At 43.1% G+C, this 15,858-nt stretch overlaps 1 pseudogene; it reads left to right on the top strand.

Moving 5' to 3' along the window:
- The first annotated feature begins 587 nt into the window (after positions 1 to 587).
- LOC134734259 (neuroblastoma breakpoint family member 3-like) lies at positions 588 to 15,246 on the top strand (annotated as a pseudogene).
- Positions 15,247 to 15,858: the final 612 nt, after the last annotated feature.

Raw genomic sequence — 15,858 nt, 5'->3', positions numbered from 1 at the left:
AAAATTAAAAAAAAAAAAAGAAAATATAACCTGTTGGGAAACTGTTTCTGCCTTGATGATGTTGTACAGACAAGAGATAAACAGTGAGGAACATACTTAGATGTATTGGGAAAGAGATGGGTCTGTGGCATTGTCACAAGGGTACACGAATACTGAGAGTGAATGCTGAAGGCATAATCCCCATTGGTGGTGACCCTCAGGTGAGACTAGGGTGCCTGAGTTTCAGCAAAGCCTGGGCAATTGAAACGCAGAGCTCCTAAGATTCCATGACACCCCTATCTTCTAATTCTGTTATTGCAACTGCAGACGGTTACTTGGCACGCTGGCCACAATCTTCCTTACTCTTGTCAGAGTCTGAGCTACTGGTAGTGAGTGCCTTCAGCTCTGAGTTCAGGCACCTAGAACCTTGTTTTTGTGGTCAAGGATCCTAAAGTGCTGTGGGGAGTGATCACGTTTTTCTCAATAGTAAGTTAAGAATTTCAATTACTGACATCCCTCAGTCCTGATTAAACGTATTGGATTTCACCAGTTTTTAACCCATCATGTGCTTGGGTTTCTTCTCCCCAGTCCTTGGCTCCACCTCTTCTGCCACAAACGTCAGCATGGTGGTACCTGCCAGCCCTTGGTCCAGTGAGAAGGCAAAAAAGAACATTCTAGAAATCAATGAGAAATTGCACCCCCAGCTGGCAGAGAACAAACAGCAGTTCAGAAACAGCAAAGAGAAATTTCTTGTAACTCAAGTGGCCTACTTCCTGGTCAACCGGCAGAACAAATACCATAAGTTCTATAGGCTCACCATCACAAAAGTGATGAATGATGTACTATCTTCTCTCTAAGAAACTAAATGCTGTCTCCATCAAAAATAATTTCATCCTTCCCATACATCTAATAAACTAGAAATGGGTATTTTAACATTTTGTTAAATTTGGAAGACAGAGGTACCAAAGTATTTAGTAACTTTCCATGTTTGCAGTCAGCTGGGGGTGAGACTAGAGTTAAAATCCCAGTTACTGATTTCCAACACAGGCACAGAATGACCTGTTTTCTCCAAGAGGCGAAATCATGTTTTCAAGAATCCTCTTTGTACTATATAAGATCCTGCAGACAAATAACATCTAGTCTGTTGTTCTAAATGTCTGGACAAGTGAACTTTTATTCAGTTCAAGCTTCTGTTGAGGCCCAATAGGCAAAGCTCTGTTCTAGTGACCCTGAGGGAAACTTGGTGATAGTACCCAGTACCCGCTCTGAAGGGCTTCAAGAGCAGTCTGCTCCTAATAGAACATGTGGTATATATAAGTGACAGCATCAAGAGCAGGGAGTAGGGGCCGTGCACTGTGGCTCACTTCTGTAATCCCAGCACTTTGGGAGGCTGACTTGGGCAGATCACGAGGTCAGGAGTTTGAGACTAGCCTGGGCAAGATGGAGAAAGCCCGTCTCTACTAAAATTTCAAAAATTAGCTGGGCGTGGTGTCGGTGCCTGTAATCCCCACTACTCGGGAGGCTGAGGCAGGAGAATCCTTTGAATCTAGGAGGCAGAGGTTGCAATGAGCCAAGATCACGCCATTGCACTTGAGCCTGGGCGACAAGGCAAGACTCGTCTAAATAAATAAATAAATAAATAAATAAATTTAAAAAAGTAGAGAGTACTCTGTTGAGAGGGAAGTCCTTCTTCCTGGGGCACAGGCTGTTGTTCCTAAAGAGGAAGAAAGATCGCACCTGAGAATGTGTGGAAGTAGAAGTACAGTGTGCAGAGCAGGGACCCTGGGCCTGTCTCCTGGGCTCCATCCAAGTTGCTTGTCTTGTCTGTCCCTCAGTCTGTTCCTCAGTTTCCTCATCTGTTCACAGGGTACGATAATAATACCTACCTCTGTAAATTGCTGCAATAAATTACATGAGCTGTTTCTTGCCAATCTCCTAGAACATTTATTGGCACAGAGTAAACAGTATCAATTAGTTCTTCATTCTACTGTTTCTAAATTAACACAAACTTTATTAGCATTTGGGCATATTCCCTTCATGGCCTTATGGTCTTATGCCTCATGCTTTATGCTTCAGATATGGTTCTCAAAATCATATCTAAAGATAAGATTTAAAAATCAAAGATTTTAAAAATCTTTGACATATTTGTCCTTGAAATTCCCAGTAAAAGGGAAACCATCAGTCTCATAGTCCTAGGGGGCCTTCCTGACTGTACAAGAAATCACTACTTCATGCCCCAGTGCAATGTTTTAGAGGAGAGGCTGCAAGGCTTGGGAAAGTGGCCACGCATTCAGAGTCAAATCTCTGGGGCTATGAATTCTGACTCCACTTCGTTGTAGTTGAATCATCTTGTAAACTTCCTTGATGTGCCCTTGAGTTTCTCTTTCTTTGTCCCTAAATTTTGGAGGATCAGATGCCAGAAAGTCAGGAGACTGAAGAGTAAAGATGTGGAAATCCCTGCCTAGAGCCTGGTACTGGGGACAATTTTGTCCTTGGGATGGACCTGGCTCCTGCCCTGTAGGCAGTGACCAGAGCAGCATGTCCAGCTTTCCACTGAGGCAGGCGTGTCTGTCTTTTCTCAGAGTGTGAAGAATTCAAAGACCTCATAAAATCTATGCTGAGGAATGAGCTGCAGTTCAAGGAGGAGAAGCTTGCAGAGCAGCTCAGGCAAGCTGAGGAGCTCAGGTGAGGGGGCCCCATGGGGGCAGTCAGGTCACAGATGTGTAAATCTCGGAAGTACAGCAGCTCAGTGGGGAGAAGTAAGAGCTAAGCTGGGTCAGGGGAAAGGCGGGCATTGCCATGGTAGGCTCTTGACACACAAATATTTATCCAACAGAGAACAAGGATAGTAATAAATTATGGGTTGCAGTTGTTTCTCAGAGCCTTGTTTTCTCTTTTTCAAACAAGTAATTGTTGAGGTGAAATTTGCATAACACAAAATTAACCAAAGGAGTGGGAGCCACCCAGCAGCATTCAGTATACTCAAAATGGTGTGCCATCACCACCCCACTTACCCTTAGTGAGAGTCACCTCCTGACTGCTCCTTCTCATTCTTTCACTCAATCAGTGTTGCCTTCTTGACACTCATTCTTTTCTTCTTTTGTCTTTTCAATTCTCCCCATCTGCACCTGGCCTCATTTCTGTACATGGCTTTGTATCTAGTCGCTGCAAGAGACACTATGTGTATTTTCACATGAGATGTCCATGGCCAGAGTGAGGAACTGAAAGGATGTCATTTTGAAACTGAATTAGGAAGACATCTACTTTTGTTTACAGAAGAGAAAGATGAATGGAAGATCATCGAGGATCTTACAGGAGCCCTCTCTGATATAGAGGAAGCCTGTAAACCATTTTTGATTCTTTCTCTTGGCCACAGACATTTCTTTAAACATATGCTGACCTTCCGCTTGGAGGTCTCCTTGAGGACATTGTCTCAGAAATCTCTGTCGTAATATTAGAACTGATCACTCATCCATTTCCACCCTTAAATTTTCTCTACTATCTAACCATAGGTGATATAAAGTCCCAGTCCACTCTCAGGAATGAGAGCTGACCCAGTTACAGGAGAAGTTACAGGAAAGGAGAGATGCCTCCTGCTTATTGAGTCAGCATCTCCAGGCCCTCCTCACTCTGGATGAGCCAGATAACTCCCAGGGGCAGGACCTCCAAGAACAGCTGGCTGAGGGGTGTAGGCTGGCACAGCACTTTGTCCAAAAGCTCAGCTCAGGTAAGGTGGCTATAGGCCCTGATGACCCAAAACCCCAGGCTTATGAGAGACTCCAGACCTCCTTACTTTCAATGACAGTTGTATCGGTGGTTTTTTTTCCACTAAACATATGTGGCCATGACATGACCAGGACTTCCTGGGTAAGAACAGAGATGGGAAACCCATGGGGTTGGAGGTCACAGTATTGCAAGTGTCCCTCCTTCCTTGATGGAAGGTCATCTTTGGAGCAAGAGGCAGCATCTATCTAGTTTTAAAGGACAGGAAGGAGGCTGTGACAGGAGGGCTGTTAGAGTGAAAAGAGCTCTGGACTAAGACTGAAGGTTCCCATGCTGTCTCTTCAGCAATGTTCTTATTAACTGTTGGTGAGTGAGTGATTTATCCTTCCCAAGTTTCTCTCTCTCCATTTGCAAAGGCAGACAGATTGTCTCTTGCAAGGGACTGAAGCATCCAAATGTGGGAACACTTACTACTGCTTTTCAAAATGAGATGAAGCTCCTCGCCTTGTCATGTTGGAGAAGGCACTTGATGTGGGGGCTTTTGGTGGTAGGAAGTGCTTCAGACTGGAGCACTCCCCATGGAGAGAATGTCACACAGCAGAAGCGACATGGAGGGCCTGCGAAGTATCCTGATGCATAGAGCACTGTAGGACAAGTTTGTCCTCTCCTAAGAGAAAGAATTAGGTTCAAAATGCAAACTGTGACAGGACACCAAGCCTGTGCCTGGGAATCACATCTGTGATGGGATGGGGGAGACAGTTGCCAAAGTCCAGAGAGAGGGTGCACAAGACTCCAGTGATATGGGAGCAAAAGATCTTTTCAATATTTGGCCACATCTTGATGATGGCCCTCCAGATCAGAAATGCATTACCTGATGGATCAGGAAATCGTGCCAGGGCATTTTGTTAAAGATAAAACATGAGAGCTTTCAGTTGAACGGTTACCCATGCCTAGATGTTCATGTCTCTGTGTACATTGGGCTGACTGTGCTTGCAGAGTGTGAAGTGGGAAATACATGAACGAACACTTCTGTATTTACAGAAAATGACGAAGATGAGGATGAAGATGTTGAAGTTGAGGAGGCTGAGAAAGTACAGGAATCATTTGTCCCCAGGTAACACTGAATACTCAGGAGCAAGTAATGGGTGGTAACATATGAAAAAGGTCTAGGAGGCACACCCTCTCTGGCATCTACAGTGGGCCAAAAGCCTGCATTCCCTTGGCCACAGTATGTGAAATTCAACCCAGCTTAGACACAGAGTGTGGCATCTGTCGAGTTTCTCTATGTGTGCTGAGTGTCATGTCTGTACCGTACAGGGATAGCTGAGTCTTCATTCACCTCACCTCCTATCTGTCCAGTGCAATGAACACCAGCTGCTCTCTTCCTCTCTGACTCCTTTGGCAGCCATGCTCTGCTGCAGAGAGAAGAGGATTGCCTGTTTCCTCTCAAAGGGAACCTCCTGTTTGCTTTCTGGGACCACTTTCTTATGCCTCCTGTCAAAACCAGCTAGGACTCCCTGGGGTCCAATCCCTCTGTGTTTAATCTTCTGTCATCTCAATCCCACCTGGGAGGTGCAGAAGGCTGAAGGAAAGGAAGTCCCTGAGGACTCACTGGAGGAATGTGCCGTCACTTATTCAAACAGCCATGGCCCTTGTGACTCCAACCAGCCTCACAGGAACACCAAAATCACATTTAAGGAAGAGAAAGTCGATCCATCTCTCATTGATTCATCCTCTCCTGATGAATGAGAGGATGCTGTACACATTGTCCCAGGTAGCCTCTATTTTCCTTGTGTCTCATACCTCTTTCTAGGCTGAGGAAGATAAACTCTGAAGACAGGCTCTATATACACAAATTGGTTTGAATAGAAAACTACGATTGGATTCTAAACACAGATATCAGGGAGTTTTTGTGTCCTTCTCAGCTCATGTCATGGCTTTGTCTGCCAGTCCCCAGTATCAAGTTACTGGACCCCAAGCAAGTGTGACAATCTCATAGTCACCTGAGTGCAGGAGGTGCACAGGAAGTATCTGTCAGGCCTCCTAGCTTCGACTTAGTATCTCTTGTCACCTGTGATTAGGTCATCTGTCCCTGAACAATGTCCATGGAGTTTCTATGCCTTTTTAAGGAAGCTGGCAGATTTTCCTGTGTATTTGGAAATATTGTTCCCCAGGCTTCACTGCTCTCAGCTTTAATCTTTATCTCCTTCAAGTCAGATTACCTAACTACTTAGCTGCACAGTCACCTTGAAATCGGGAAGGAAACTTTCTTCTTTACTTTGCTGATATATTTTCATAAAGCAAGGCTGGACCCTGGTTCTCCACCCCACCAATGCAATGGCTGATCCAATGTTTCTTTGTAGCATCATAGATTTTTTTTTTTTTTTTTTTTTTTTTTGCGTTGGAGTCTTGCTCTGTCACCCAGGCTGGAGTGCAGTGGCACCATCTTGGCTTGGTGCAACCTCTGCCTCCCAGATTCAAGTGATTTTCCTGCCTCAGCCTCCTGAGTAGCTGGGGCCACAGGTGCACACCACCACATATGGCTAATTTTTGTATTTTTAGTAGAGATGGGGTTTCCCCATATTGGCCAGGTTGGTCTTGAACTCATGACCTCAAATGATTCACCTGCCTCGGCCTCCCAAATCACAGATTCTTTTTAAAGCAAGAGCTGTTCAAATTTATCTATCAGTCGAGTTTCATGTATAGATGCCTCTAAACATTTAATGTCCATGTTACCTGGGGATATAAGTCAGTATTGCAGCAACACTCCTAGAAAATTGTTTGAGAAATTTTTGGAGATTTTTTGGGGAAAAATTTTGTTTAACTTTTCATAGACTCAGGCACGGAATATGGCATTATGGTCTACCCATAGAGGGAGATTTTGGCCTGTGGGTCTGGAAAGCAGGGTCATCTACTTCTCATCAGACTTAATCTAGGGTACCCTAGAATATTCCTATCAGAATCATATTCTTGCACTGAGAATAGTTATGTCCTTGTGCTATGACTGAACACTGATTTGGTCATATGTGAAGTGTGAATTTCTTAATGTGACCTGCTTCTCTGAATTTATTTACAGAAAATGAAAGTGATGATGAGGAAGAGGAAGAAAAAGGGCCAGTGTCTCCCAGGTAATGCTGTGGAATTGTGGGCTGTTAATTCAATAGTGACACCAGGAGATTGTAGATTTAGGGAAAAAGGGGAAGTGATGTATAGAACTATTTCTTCTTTTCACCCAATTACAAATTGTCCTTATTAACAATGTTGTGCGTTATTTGTGGCCCATGTATTGGTTTTAATTTTGTAGTCCTGTCAAGATAGGAACTTGCAATCAGATGAGCCAGGTGAACTAGCCAAATAGGGATTTCTTGCTGATCTTTTCACAAAACGAACTCCTGGATTCATTGATTTTTTTGAAGAGTTTTTTGTGTCTCTATCTCCTTCAGTTCTGCTCTGATTTTAGTTATTTCTTGCCTTCTGCTAGCTTTTGAATGTGTTTGCTCTCACTTTTCTAGTTCTTTTAATTGTGATGTTAGGGTGTCAATTTTGGATCTTTCCTGCTTTCTCTTGTGGGCATTTAGTGCTATAAATTTCCCTCTACACACTGCTTTAAATGTGTCCCAGAGATTCTGGTACGTTGTGTCTTTGTTCTCATTGGTTTCAAATAACATCTTTGTTTCCATCTTCATTTCGTTATTTACCCAGTAGTCATTCAGAAGCAGATTGTTCAGTTTCCATGTAGTTGCACAGTTTTGAGTGAGTTTCTTAATCCTGAGTTCTAATTTGATTGCACTGTGGTCTGAGAGACAGTTTGTTGTGATTTCTGTTCTTTTACATTCACTGAGGAGTGCTTTACTTCCAACTATGTGGTCAATTTTGGAATAAGTGTGATGTGGTGCTGAGAAGAGTGTATAGTCTGTTGATGTGGGATGGAGAGTTCTGTAGGTGTTTATTAGGTCTGTTTGGTGCAGAGCTGAGTTCAAGTCCTGGATATCCTTGTTAAGCTTCTGTCCCATTGATCTGTCTAATATTGACAGTGGGGTGTTAAAGTCTCCCATTATGATTGTGTGGGAGTCTAAGTCTCTTTTTAGGTCTCTAAGAATTTGCTTTATGAATCTGGGTGCTCCTGTATTGAGTACATATGTATTTAGGATAGTTAGCTCTTCTTGGTGAATTGATCCCTTTACCATTATATAATGGCCTTCTTTGTCTCTTTTGATCTTTGTTGGTTTAAAGTCTGTTTTATCAGAGACTAGGATTGCAACCCCTGCTTTTCTTTGCTTTCTATTTGCTTGGTAGATCTTCCTCCATCCCTTTATTTTGAGCCTATGTGTGTCTTTGCACATGCAATGGGTCTCCTGAATACAGCACACTGATGGGTCTTGACTCTTTATCCAATTTGCCAGTCTGTGTTTTTTAATTGGGGCATTTAGCCCATTTACATTTCAGGTTAATATTGTTATGGATGAATTTGATCCTGTCATTATGATGTTAGTTGGTTATTTTGCCTGTTAGTTGATGCACTTTCTTCCTAGCATTGATGGTCTTTACAATTTGGCATGTTTTTGCAGTGGCTGGTACTGGTTGTTCCTTTCCATGTTTAGTGCTTCCTTCAGGAGCTCTTGTAAGGCAGGCCTGGTGGTGACAAAATCTCTCAGCATTTGCTTGTCTGTAAAGGATTTTATTTCTCCTTCACTTATGAAGCTTCATTTGGCTGGATATGAAATTCTGGGTTGAAAATTCTTTTCTTTAAGAATGTTGAATATTGGCCCCCACTCTCTTGTAGCTTGTAGGGTTTCTGCCAAGAAATCTGCTGTTAGTCTGATGCGCTTCCTTTGTGGGTAACCCGACCTTTCTCTCTGGCTGCCCTTAACATTTTTTCTTTCATTTCAACTTTGGTGAATCTGACAATTATGTGTCTTGGAGTTGCTTTTCTCGAGGAGTATCTTTGTGGTGTTCTCTGTATTTCCTGAATTTGAATGTTGGCCTGCCTTGCTAGGTTGGGGAAGTTCTGCTGGATAATATTCCGAAAAGTGTTTTCCAGCTTGGTTCCATTCTCCCTGTCAGTTTCAGGTACACCAATCAAATGTAGATTTGGTCTTTTCACATAGTCCCATATTTCTTGGAGACTTTGTTCATTTCTTTTTCCTCTTTTTTTCCCTAAAATTCTCTTCTCACTTCATTTCATTAATTTGCTCTTCAATCACTGATGCCCTTTCTTCCACTTCATCGAATTGGCTACTGAAGCCTGTGCATGCATCACGTAGTTCTCGTGCCATGGTTTTCAGCTCCATCAGGTCATTTAAGGTCTTCTCTACACTGTTTATTCTAGTTAGCCATTCGTCTAATTTTTTTTCAAGGTTTTTAGCTACCTTGCAATGGGTTTGCACATCCTCCTTTAGCTCAGAGAGGTTTGTTATTACTGCCTTTTTGAAGCCTACCTCTGTCAACTCATCAAAGTTATTCTCCATCCTGCTTTGTTCCATTGCTGACAAGGAGTTGCAATCCTTTGGAGGAGAAGTGGTGCTCTGGTTTTCAGAATTTTCAGCTTTTCTGCTCTGGTTTCTCCTGATCTTTGTCATTTTATCTACCTTTGGTGTTTGATGATGGTGGCCTACAGATGGGGTTTTGGTGTGGATGTTCTTTTTGTTGATGTTGATACTGTTCCTTTCTGTTTGTTAGTTTTCCTTCTAACAGTCAGGTCCCTCAGCTGCAGGTCTGTTGGAGTTTGCTGGAAGTCCACTCCAGACTCTCAAACAGGGATTTCTTGGTGTTGCCTGTTCTCTCCCATGTGTTTAAATCCAGGGAGAGATGTATATAGGCTATCTGCCCATTTTTTGTTAGTATGTTTGCTAGTATTTGTGCAAGAAAAGAAATGGAAAAAATTAAAATATTATATCAAAATATTGGAAAAATGGGGCCCTTAATATGTAAGATCTGTGTCTGCATTGCCTCAAGAGCTCTGTTCACTTGAATGCTGCATGTAAAATTCAACCCAATTTATGCAAAGTATTTGAAGCCCTGTGTTAGTTCTCTGTGCTGCAAGTCATGATGGTAGTTTACAGGGAGATTCTGGGTGCCCTACATTGGCTCATCTGTGGCAAATGTACTGAGCACGTGCTGCCCATTTTTGCTCTGTCCCCAGAGCAGACACCCTCTACCCTGCATTTAGAAGGACAGTTTTATTTCTCTTGAAGGAAAGATGCCTTTGGTTTCTGTGACCACTCCATTCTGTCTCCCATCAGAACATCTGGGAGGTTTTGTTGTCTAATCTCTATTGGTTAAATCTTCTGTCATCCCTGTCCTGCCTGGCTCATCAGGAATCTGCAGGAGTCTGAAGAGGAGGAAGCCCCTCAGGAGTTCTGGGATGAAGGTTATTCGACTCTCTCAATTCCTCCTGACAAGTCAGCCTCGTACCAGTCTTACAGGAGCACCTTTCACTCATTAGAGGAACAGCAAGTCGGTTTGGCTCTTGTCATAGGCAGTGAGTACTCCATTGTGAAGGTGATAAAGCTCCAGTTCATGTCCCAGGTAGACCCCATAATCTTTGGGCCTTGTGCCCCTGGTTGGGCTGAGAGTTGCCATCACTGTGGGCTGAACCTATATATCAATGTAGATTTCAATCACTCTGGAGTCGAGTCCGAAGAACAGGCATGGGGTGGGTCAGTGAGCTTGGCTCTCTTCCTAGTCTCAGGCCATGCCCATGCCACCCTGGATCGACTGTCAGGACATTGAACTCAAGGCAGGTGTGGCAAACTCACACCAAGATATGCAGCACATGCCCAGGAGTTGTCTGTCAGATCAGCTCATCTGAATTAAATGTCTCTTTCCAGCTACGAAGTTCCTTATGAGTTTTGTTCCCAAAGCATGTCTGTGGAGTTCTTTACCTGCCCAAGGCCAGTGTCACCCTTGTCTACCTTTCAGTGGAAGATGTGACCCAGGTTTCACTGAATTTATCCCCATTTTCTGTGTCTTCTAAGTTGGCTTGTTTTAGCCCATCTGTCCATCATCTTGCTGGTATGTTTTCTAGATAAATGGCTGACTTTTCACCCACAAAATCCATAATAGCTGATGCTTCTTTGTAGAACCAAGTCTCATTTTGACTCAAGAGCTGGTACATTGCACCCCTCCATCAAATCTCAGTGTCCACAATCTCGTAAACTATCAAATCCTGGGTATTTGATGAGAGAAGCCTGAATATTGCAGTATCTCTCCTACAAGGTGTTAGAACTATTTGCCTAAACTCTATTGGGAGAAATATTGCTCATTTGTGTACACAAACCTAGGACAGAACACACTGGGAAGATAATGTTCCAAAACAGGGGAATTTTGCCCAAGGCTCAAGAAAGGAACCAAGTCAGTTCTCTCAAGACTGGACCTCAGGCCTCCTGGTATATTTCTCTCAAAGTCTCCTGTTCTCACACTGAGAAAACTGATGTCCCTGTGTTAGGGTTGGACAGAGGAAGGTTTCTGTGTGCAAGGAAGAACTGCTTAATGTAAGAAGCCCCATCTGAATTTATTTTCAGGACATCGATGTGAGCAAGTGAAAAAGGAGGACCAAGAGGCAACAGATTCCAGGTGAGTCTGAGAAATTGTGGACAGTTAATTTGGTGTTGACACCTGGAGACGCCAAGTCCAGGGAAAACAGTACATGCTGAAAATAATGATTTCATCTTGTCAGACAAGTCTGAATTATGCCTACTAACATTGCTTTTGGTTCTCATTACATTAAATGTTTAGGTTTTCTTTTCTTCCTACCCTTATCATGTACTGACCTAGTGAAGGTTGACCATACCTCAAAAGCTGTCTTCTCATAGTGACTGCAGGGAAACTTGAGCACATTTTATGCAAAGTTATTAAGCCCACTCTTTTCATGATCACTGTTTGCTGTGTGTCCTGAGGGCACAAATACAGAGTGTCCTTTGATTCCCTCATCAGTGTGTCACCTGGCCAATTCACTGAGCTCACTGTCTCTCTGTCTCTCTCTCTGTGTGTGTGTGTGTGTGTATGCATGTGTGTGCGTGTGTGTGTGTGTGTGTCTCTCTTCCTCTTTCATCCATTTATACCTGACCCTGGTCTATGCCAACATAAAGGCAATAATTTGTTACCTCATTACTGGATCTGTTCTTTTTCTTTTAAAACACTTCCTTATGTTACCCATGAAATCTAGCTGGGGCTGTGTGGTTTCTGATTTCCTCTGCCTTATTCTTTACTTTCTCCTACTTTTCCAGGCTCAGCAGGGAGCTGCTGGACAAGAAAGAGACTTAAGTCTTGCAGGACTCACTGGATATATGTTATTCAACTCCTTCCGGTTATCTGGAACTGCCTGACTCATGCCAGCCCTACAGAAGTGCCTTTTACTCATTGGAGGAACAGCACCTTGGCTTGGCTCTTGATGTGGACAGTGAGTACCTTACTATGAAGGTGATAAGCCTCCACCTGGTCTTCCAGATAGGGATGATATTCCTCTTCCAAGTTGCCCTTACTGACCCAAGAGATGTCATTGCCACATGCAGGGCCTATGGATGCATATAGCTTGTAATGAAACTGTAGTTTCAGTTGGAAGCCCAGACATGAAATGGGTCAGTGAGCATGGCTCTTTTGCTAGTCTCCAGCCATGCCTGTGACAACCTGAGCCCACTGTCAGCACATTGGACCCAGGCAGAGGTGAAAAATTCACAAAACTATGATTTGGACTCAAGGGTTTGTAGATTTTCTCCTTCATTTTAATTTCAGGGTCTTGCAACCATGAACAAGCTGGGCATTTGATGAGACACGGCTGAATACTGCAGTTTTCCTCCTAGAAATCATCTGGGGCATTTTCTTTGAATTGATGGGAACAATAAGGCATAACTGTTTCCACAAACTCGGGATAAATGATTTTAGGATAAAGATCTACCATAATAGTCATATTTCACCCTTGGTTCTGAGATGTAACTAAAGAATCTCTATCATGACCGGCTTTCAGGCCTCCTGAAGTATATCTCTCCCATTGTCCTGTTCTGATGCTGAGGAGCCTGAAGTCCCTGTGTGGGGATTAGACAGTGGACTGTTATGGGTGTAAGTGAATTGGCTTATTTTGACTGTCCCTGTGTGAATTTATCGTAGGAATTAAAAAGGACCAAGAGGAGGAAGAAGACCAAGGCCCATCATGCCCCAGGTAACTTTGAACAATTGTGAACAGCTACTTCTATGTTGACACCTGGAGATTCTTGGTTCAGGGAAGACAGAGGGGGCTGACAATATCGATTACATCTTTTCAACCAAGCCTGAATTATTCCTACTAACACTGCTGTTTGTTTTCATTGCAGTAGATATTTAGGTTTCCATTTCTTCCTCCCCTTATCATTTACTAACATAGTGTAGGTTGACCAGACTTCAAAAGTTGTATTCTTATGGTGACTGCATGGAATCTTGAGCACATTTTATGGAAAATTATTGAGCACAGTCTTTTCATGATCACTGTATGCTGTGTGTTCTGAGGGCACTAACTCAGAGTGTCCTGTTACTCCCTCATCAGTGTGTCACCTGGACAAGTCACTGAGCTCTCTCTTTTTCTCTGTGTCTGTCTCTCTGTCTGTCTTTGTCTTTCTTTCTTTTCCATTTGGCCCTGTTCTGTCCCAACATGAAGGCTATAATTTGTTACCTCATTAGTGGACCTATCCTTTTTCTTTTTTAGCCACTTCATTATGCTACCCATGAAATCTAGTTGGGGCTCGGTTGTGTCTGATTTCCCCTGGCTTATTCTTTAGGTTTTCTACTTTTGCAGGCTCAGCAGAGAGCTGCTGAAGGTAGTAGAGTCTGAAGTTTTGCAGGACTCACTGGATAGAAGTTATTTGACACCTTCCAGTTATCTTGAACTGCCTGACTCATGCCAGCCCTATGGAAGTTCCTTTTACTCATTGGAGGAACAAGACGTTGGCTTTTCTCTTGATGTGGATGGTGAGTATCTTTCTATGAAGGCAATAAGGATCCACTGAGTCTTCCATATAGAGATCATATTCCTGCTCCAAGTGGCCGTTACTGAGCTGAGAGATGTCATTGCTGCAGTGAGGACCTATAGGCACATAGGTTGAATGAAACTCTAGTTCTACCTGGAAGCCCAGACATGGGATGGGTCAGTGAGCATGGCTCTCTTCCTCATCTCAGGCCATGCCTGTGGCACTCTGATTCTACTCTCAATACATTGGACCTGGGCAGATGTGACAAATTCAGAGAACTATGATTTTGACTCAAGGGTTTGTAGATTTCCTTTTTCACTCAAAATCCTCACAAGCATGAACAACCTGAGTGTTTGATGAAACAGGGCTGATTATTGCAGTTTTTCTCCTAGAAATCATTTGAGGGCATTTGCTCTAAATTGATTGGAAAAATATGGCATAACCATTTGCACAAACTTGGGACAAATGATATTGGGATAACGATCTACCAGAATATGGACTTTTTACCGTTAGTTTCTGGGACAAAAACCAAGGAATCTCTATCATGAGCAGCCTTCAGGCCTCCTGAAATATATTTCCCACAGTGTCCTATTCTTATGCTGAGGAGCCTGAGGTCCCTGTGTGAGGATTAGACAGTGGATTGTTATGTGTGTAGGGGAATAAGCTTAATGTGTCTGTCCATGTCTGAATTTATTTCAGAAATTGAAAAGTACCAAGAAGGGGAAGAAGATCAGAACCCACCATGCCCCAGGTAACCTTCAGCAATTGTGGATGCTTAATTCTGTGTTAACACCTGGAGACGACAGATTCAGGGAAAACAGAGTGTGTTTGATTTCATGTTTTCAACGAAGGCCGAATTACTCCTAATGTCATTGCTGTTGGTTTTCATTGTAGTAGACATTTAGGTTTTCATTTCTTCCTCCCCTTATCATTTACTAATGTACCATAGGTTGACCATACCTCAAAAGCTGTACTTTCATGGCGACTGCATAGAATTTTGAGCACGTTTTCTGGAAAACGAAAGAGCTCACTCTTTTGCTGTGTGTCGTGAGGACACTAACTCAGAATGTCCTTTTACTCCCTTATCAGTGTGTCACCTGGCCAATTCACTGAGCTCGCTTTCTCTCTCTCTCTGTCTCTCTCTCTCTGTCTATCTCTCTCTCTCTCTCTCTGTCTTTCTCTTCCATTGTTTTCTACCTGGCCCTGTTCTATCCCAACATAAAGGCAATAATTTTTTACCTCATTAATGGATCTATCCTTTTTCTTTTTTAATCACTTCCTTGTGTTACCCCTGAAATCTAGCTGGGGCTCTGTGGTGTCTGATTTTCCCTGGCTGCTTCTTTAGTTTTGTCTGCTTTTCCAGGCTCAACGGGGTGCCGATGGAAGTGGAAGAGGCTGAAGTCTTGCAGGACTCACTGGATAGATGGTATTCAACTCCTCCAACTTACTTTGAACTACCTGACTCATTCCAGCACTACAGAAGTGCCTTTTACTCATTTAAGGAACAGCACAGCAGCTTGGCCCTTGAGTGGACAATAGGTTTTTTACTTTGATGGGGATAAAGCTCCACCTGGTCTTCCAGATGGGAGTCATATTCCCACACTAAGCGGCCCTTACTAAACTGAGAGATGTCATTGCTGCAGGCAGGACCTATAGGCACATGTAGGTTTGAATAAAACTATAGTTCCATCTTGAAGCCCAGGCATAGGATGGGTCACTGGGCATGGCTCTATTCCTATTCTCAGACCATGCCAGTGGCAACCTGTGCTAAGTCTGAAGACATTGGACCCAAGTTAGGTGTGACACATTTACATAACTGTGCAGCACATGCCAGGAGTGATCTGTCAGAAATTCTAAATTGAACCACATATCTCTGGGTGGCTACAAAGTTCCTCAGGGATTTCATTTTGCAGGCATGTCTCTGACCTTCTATACCTGCTTGAGGTCAGTGTCATCTTTGTGTTTAGCTCATCCAAAGATGTTACCCTAGTTTCAGTGAACCTAACCCCATTCTTTGTATCTTCAGTGTTGGTTTGTTTTAGCTGATCCTTCCGTAACACAGGAAGGATCCTTGGCTGAGGATTATATTTCAGAACCACTGACTGCTCTTGACAATTGTTAACCCACTAGACTGCTTTGATGAGAGAAGCTACAGTCCTTCAGCCTCCAATTGATATCAATACTTAGGAAGACCACAGCTAGATGGACAAACAGCATT

Source organism: Symphalangus syndactylus, chromosome 12 (assembly GCF_028878055.3).
Source record: "Symphalangus syndactylus isolate Jambi chromosome 12, NHGRI_mSymSyn1-v2.1_pri, whole genome shotgun sequence".
NCBI lineage: Eukaryota > Metazoa > Chordata > Mammalia > Primates > Hylobatidae > Symphalangus > Symphalangus syndactylus.
The sequence above is the reverse complement of the archived record's forward strand: the minus strand, read 5'-3'. Positions and strand labels throughout refer to the sequence as shown.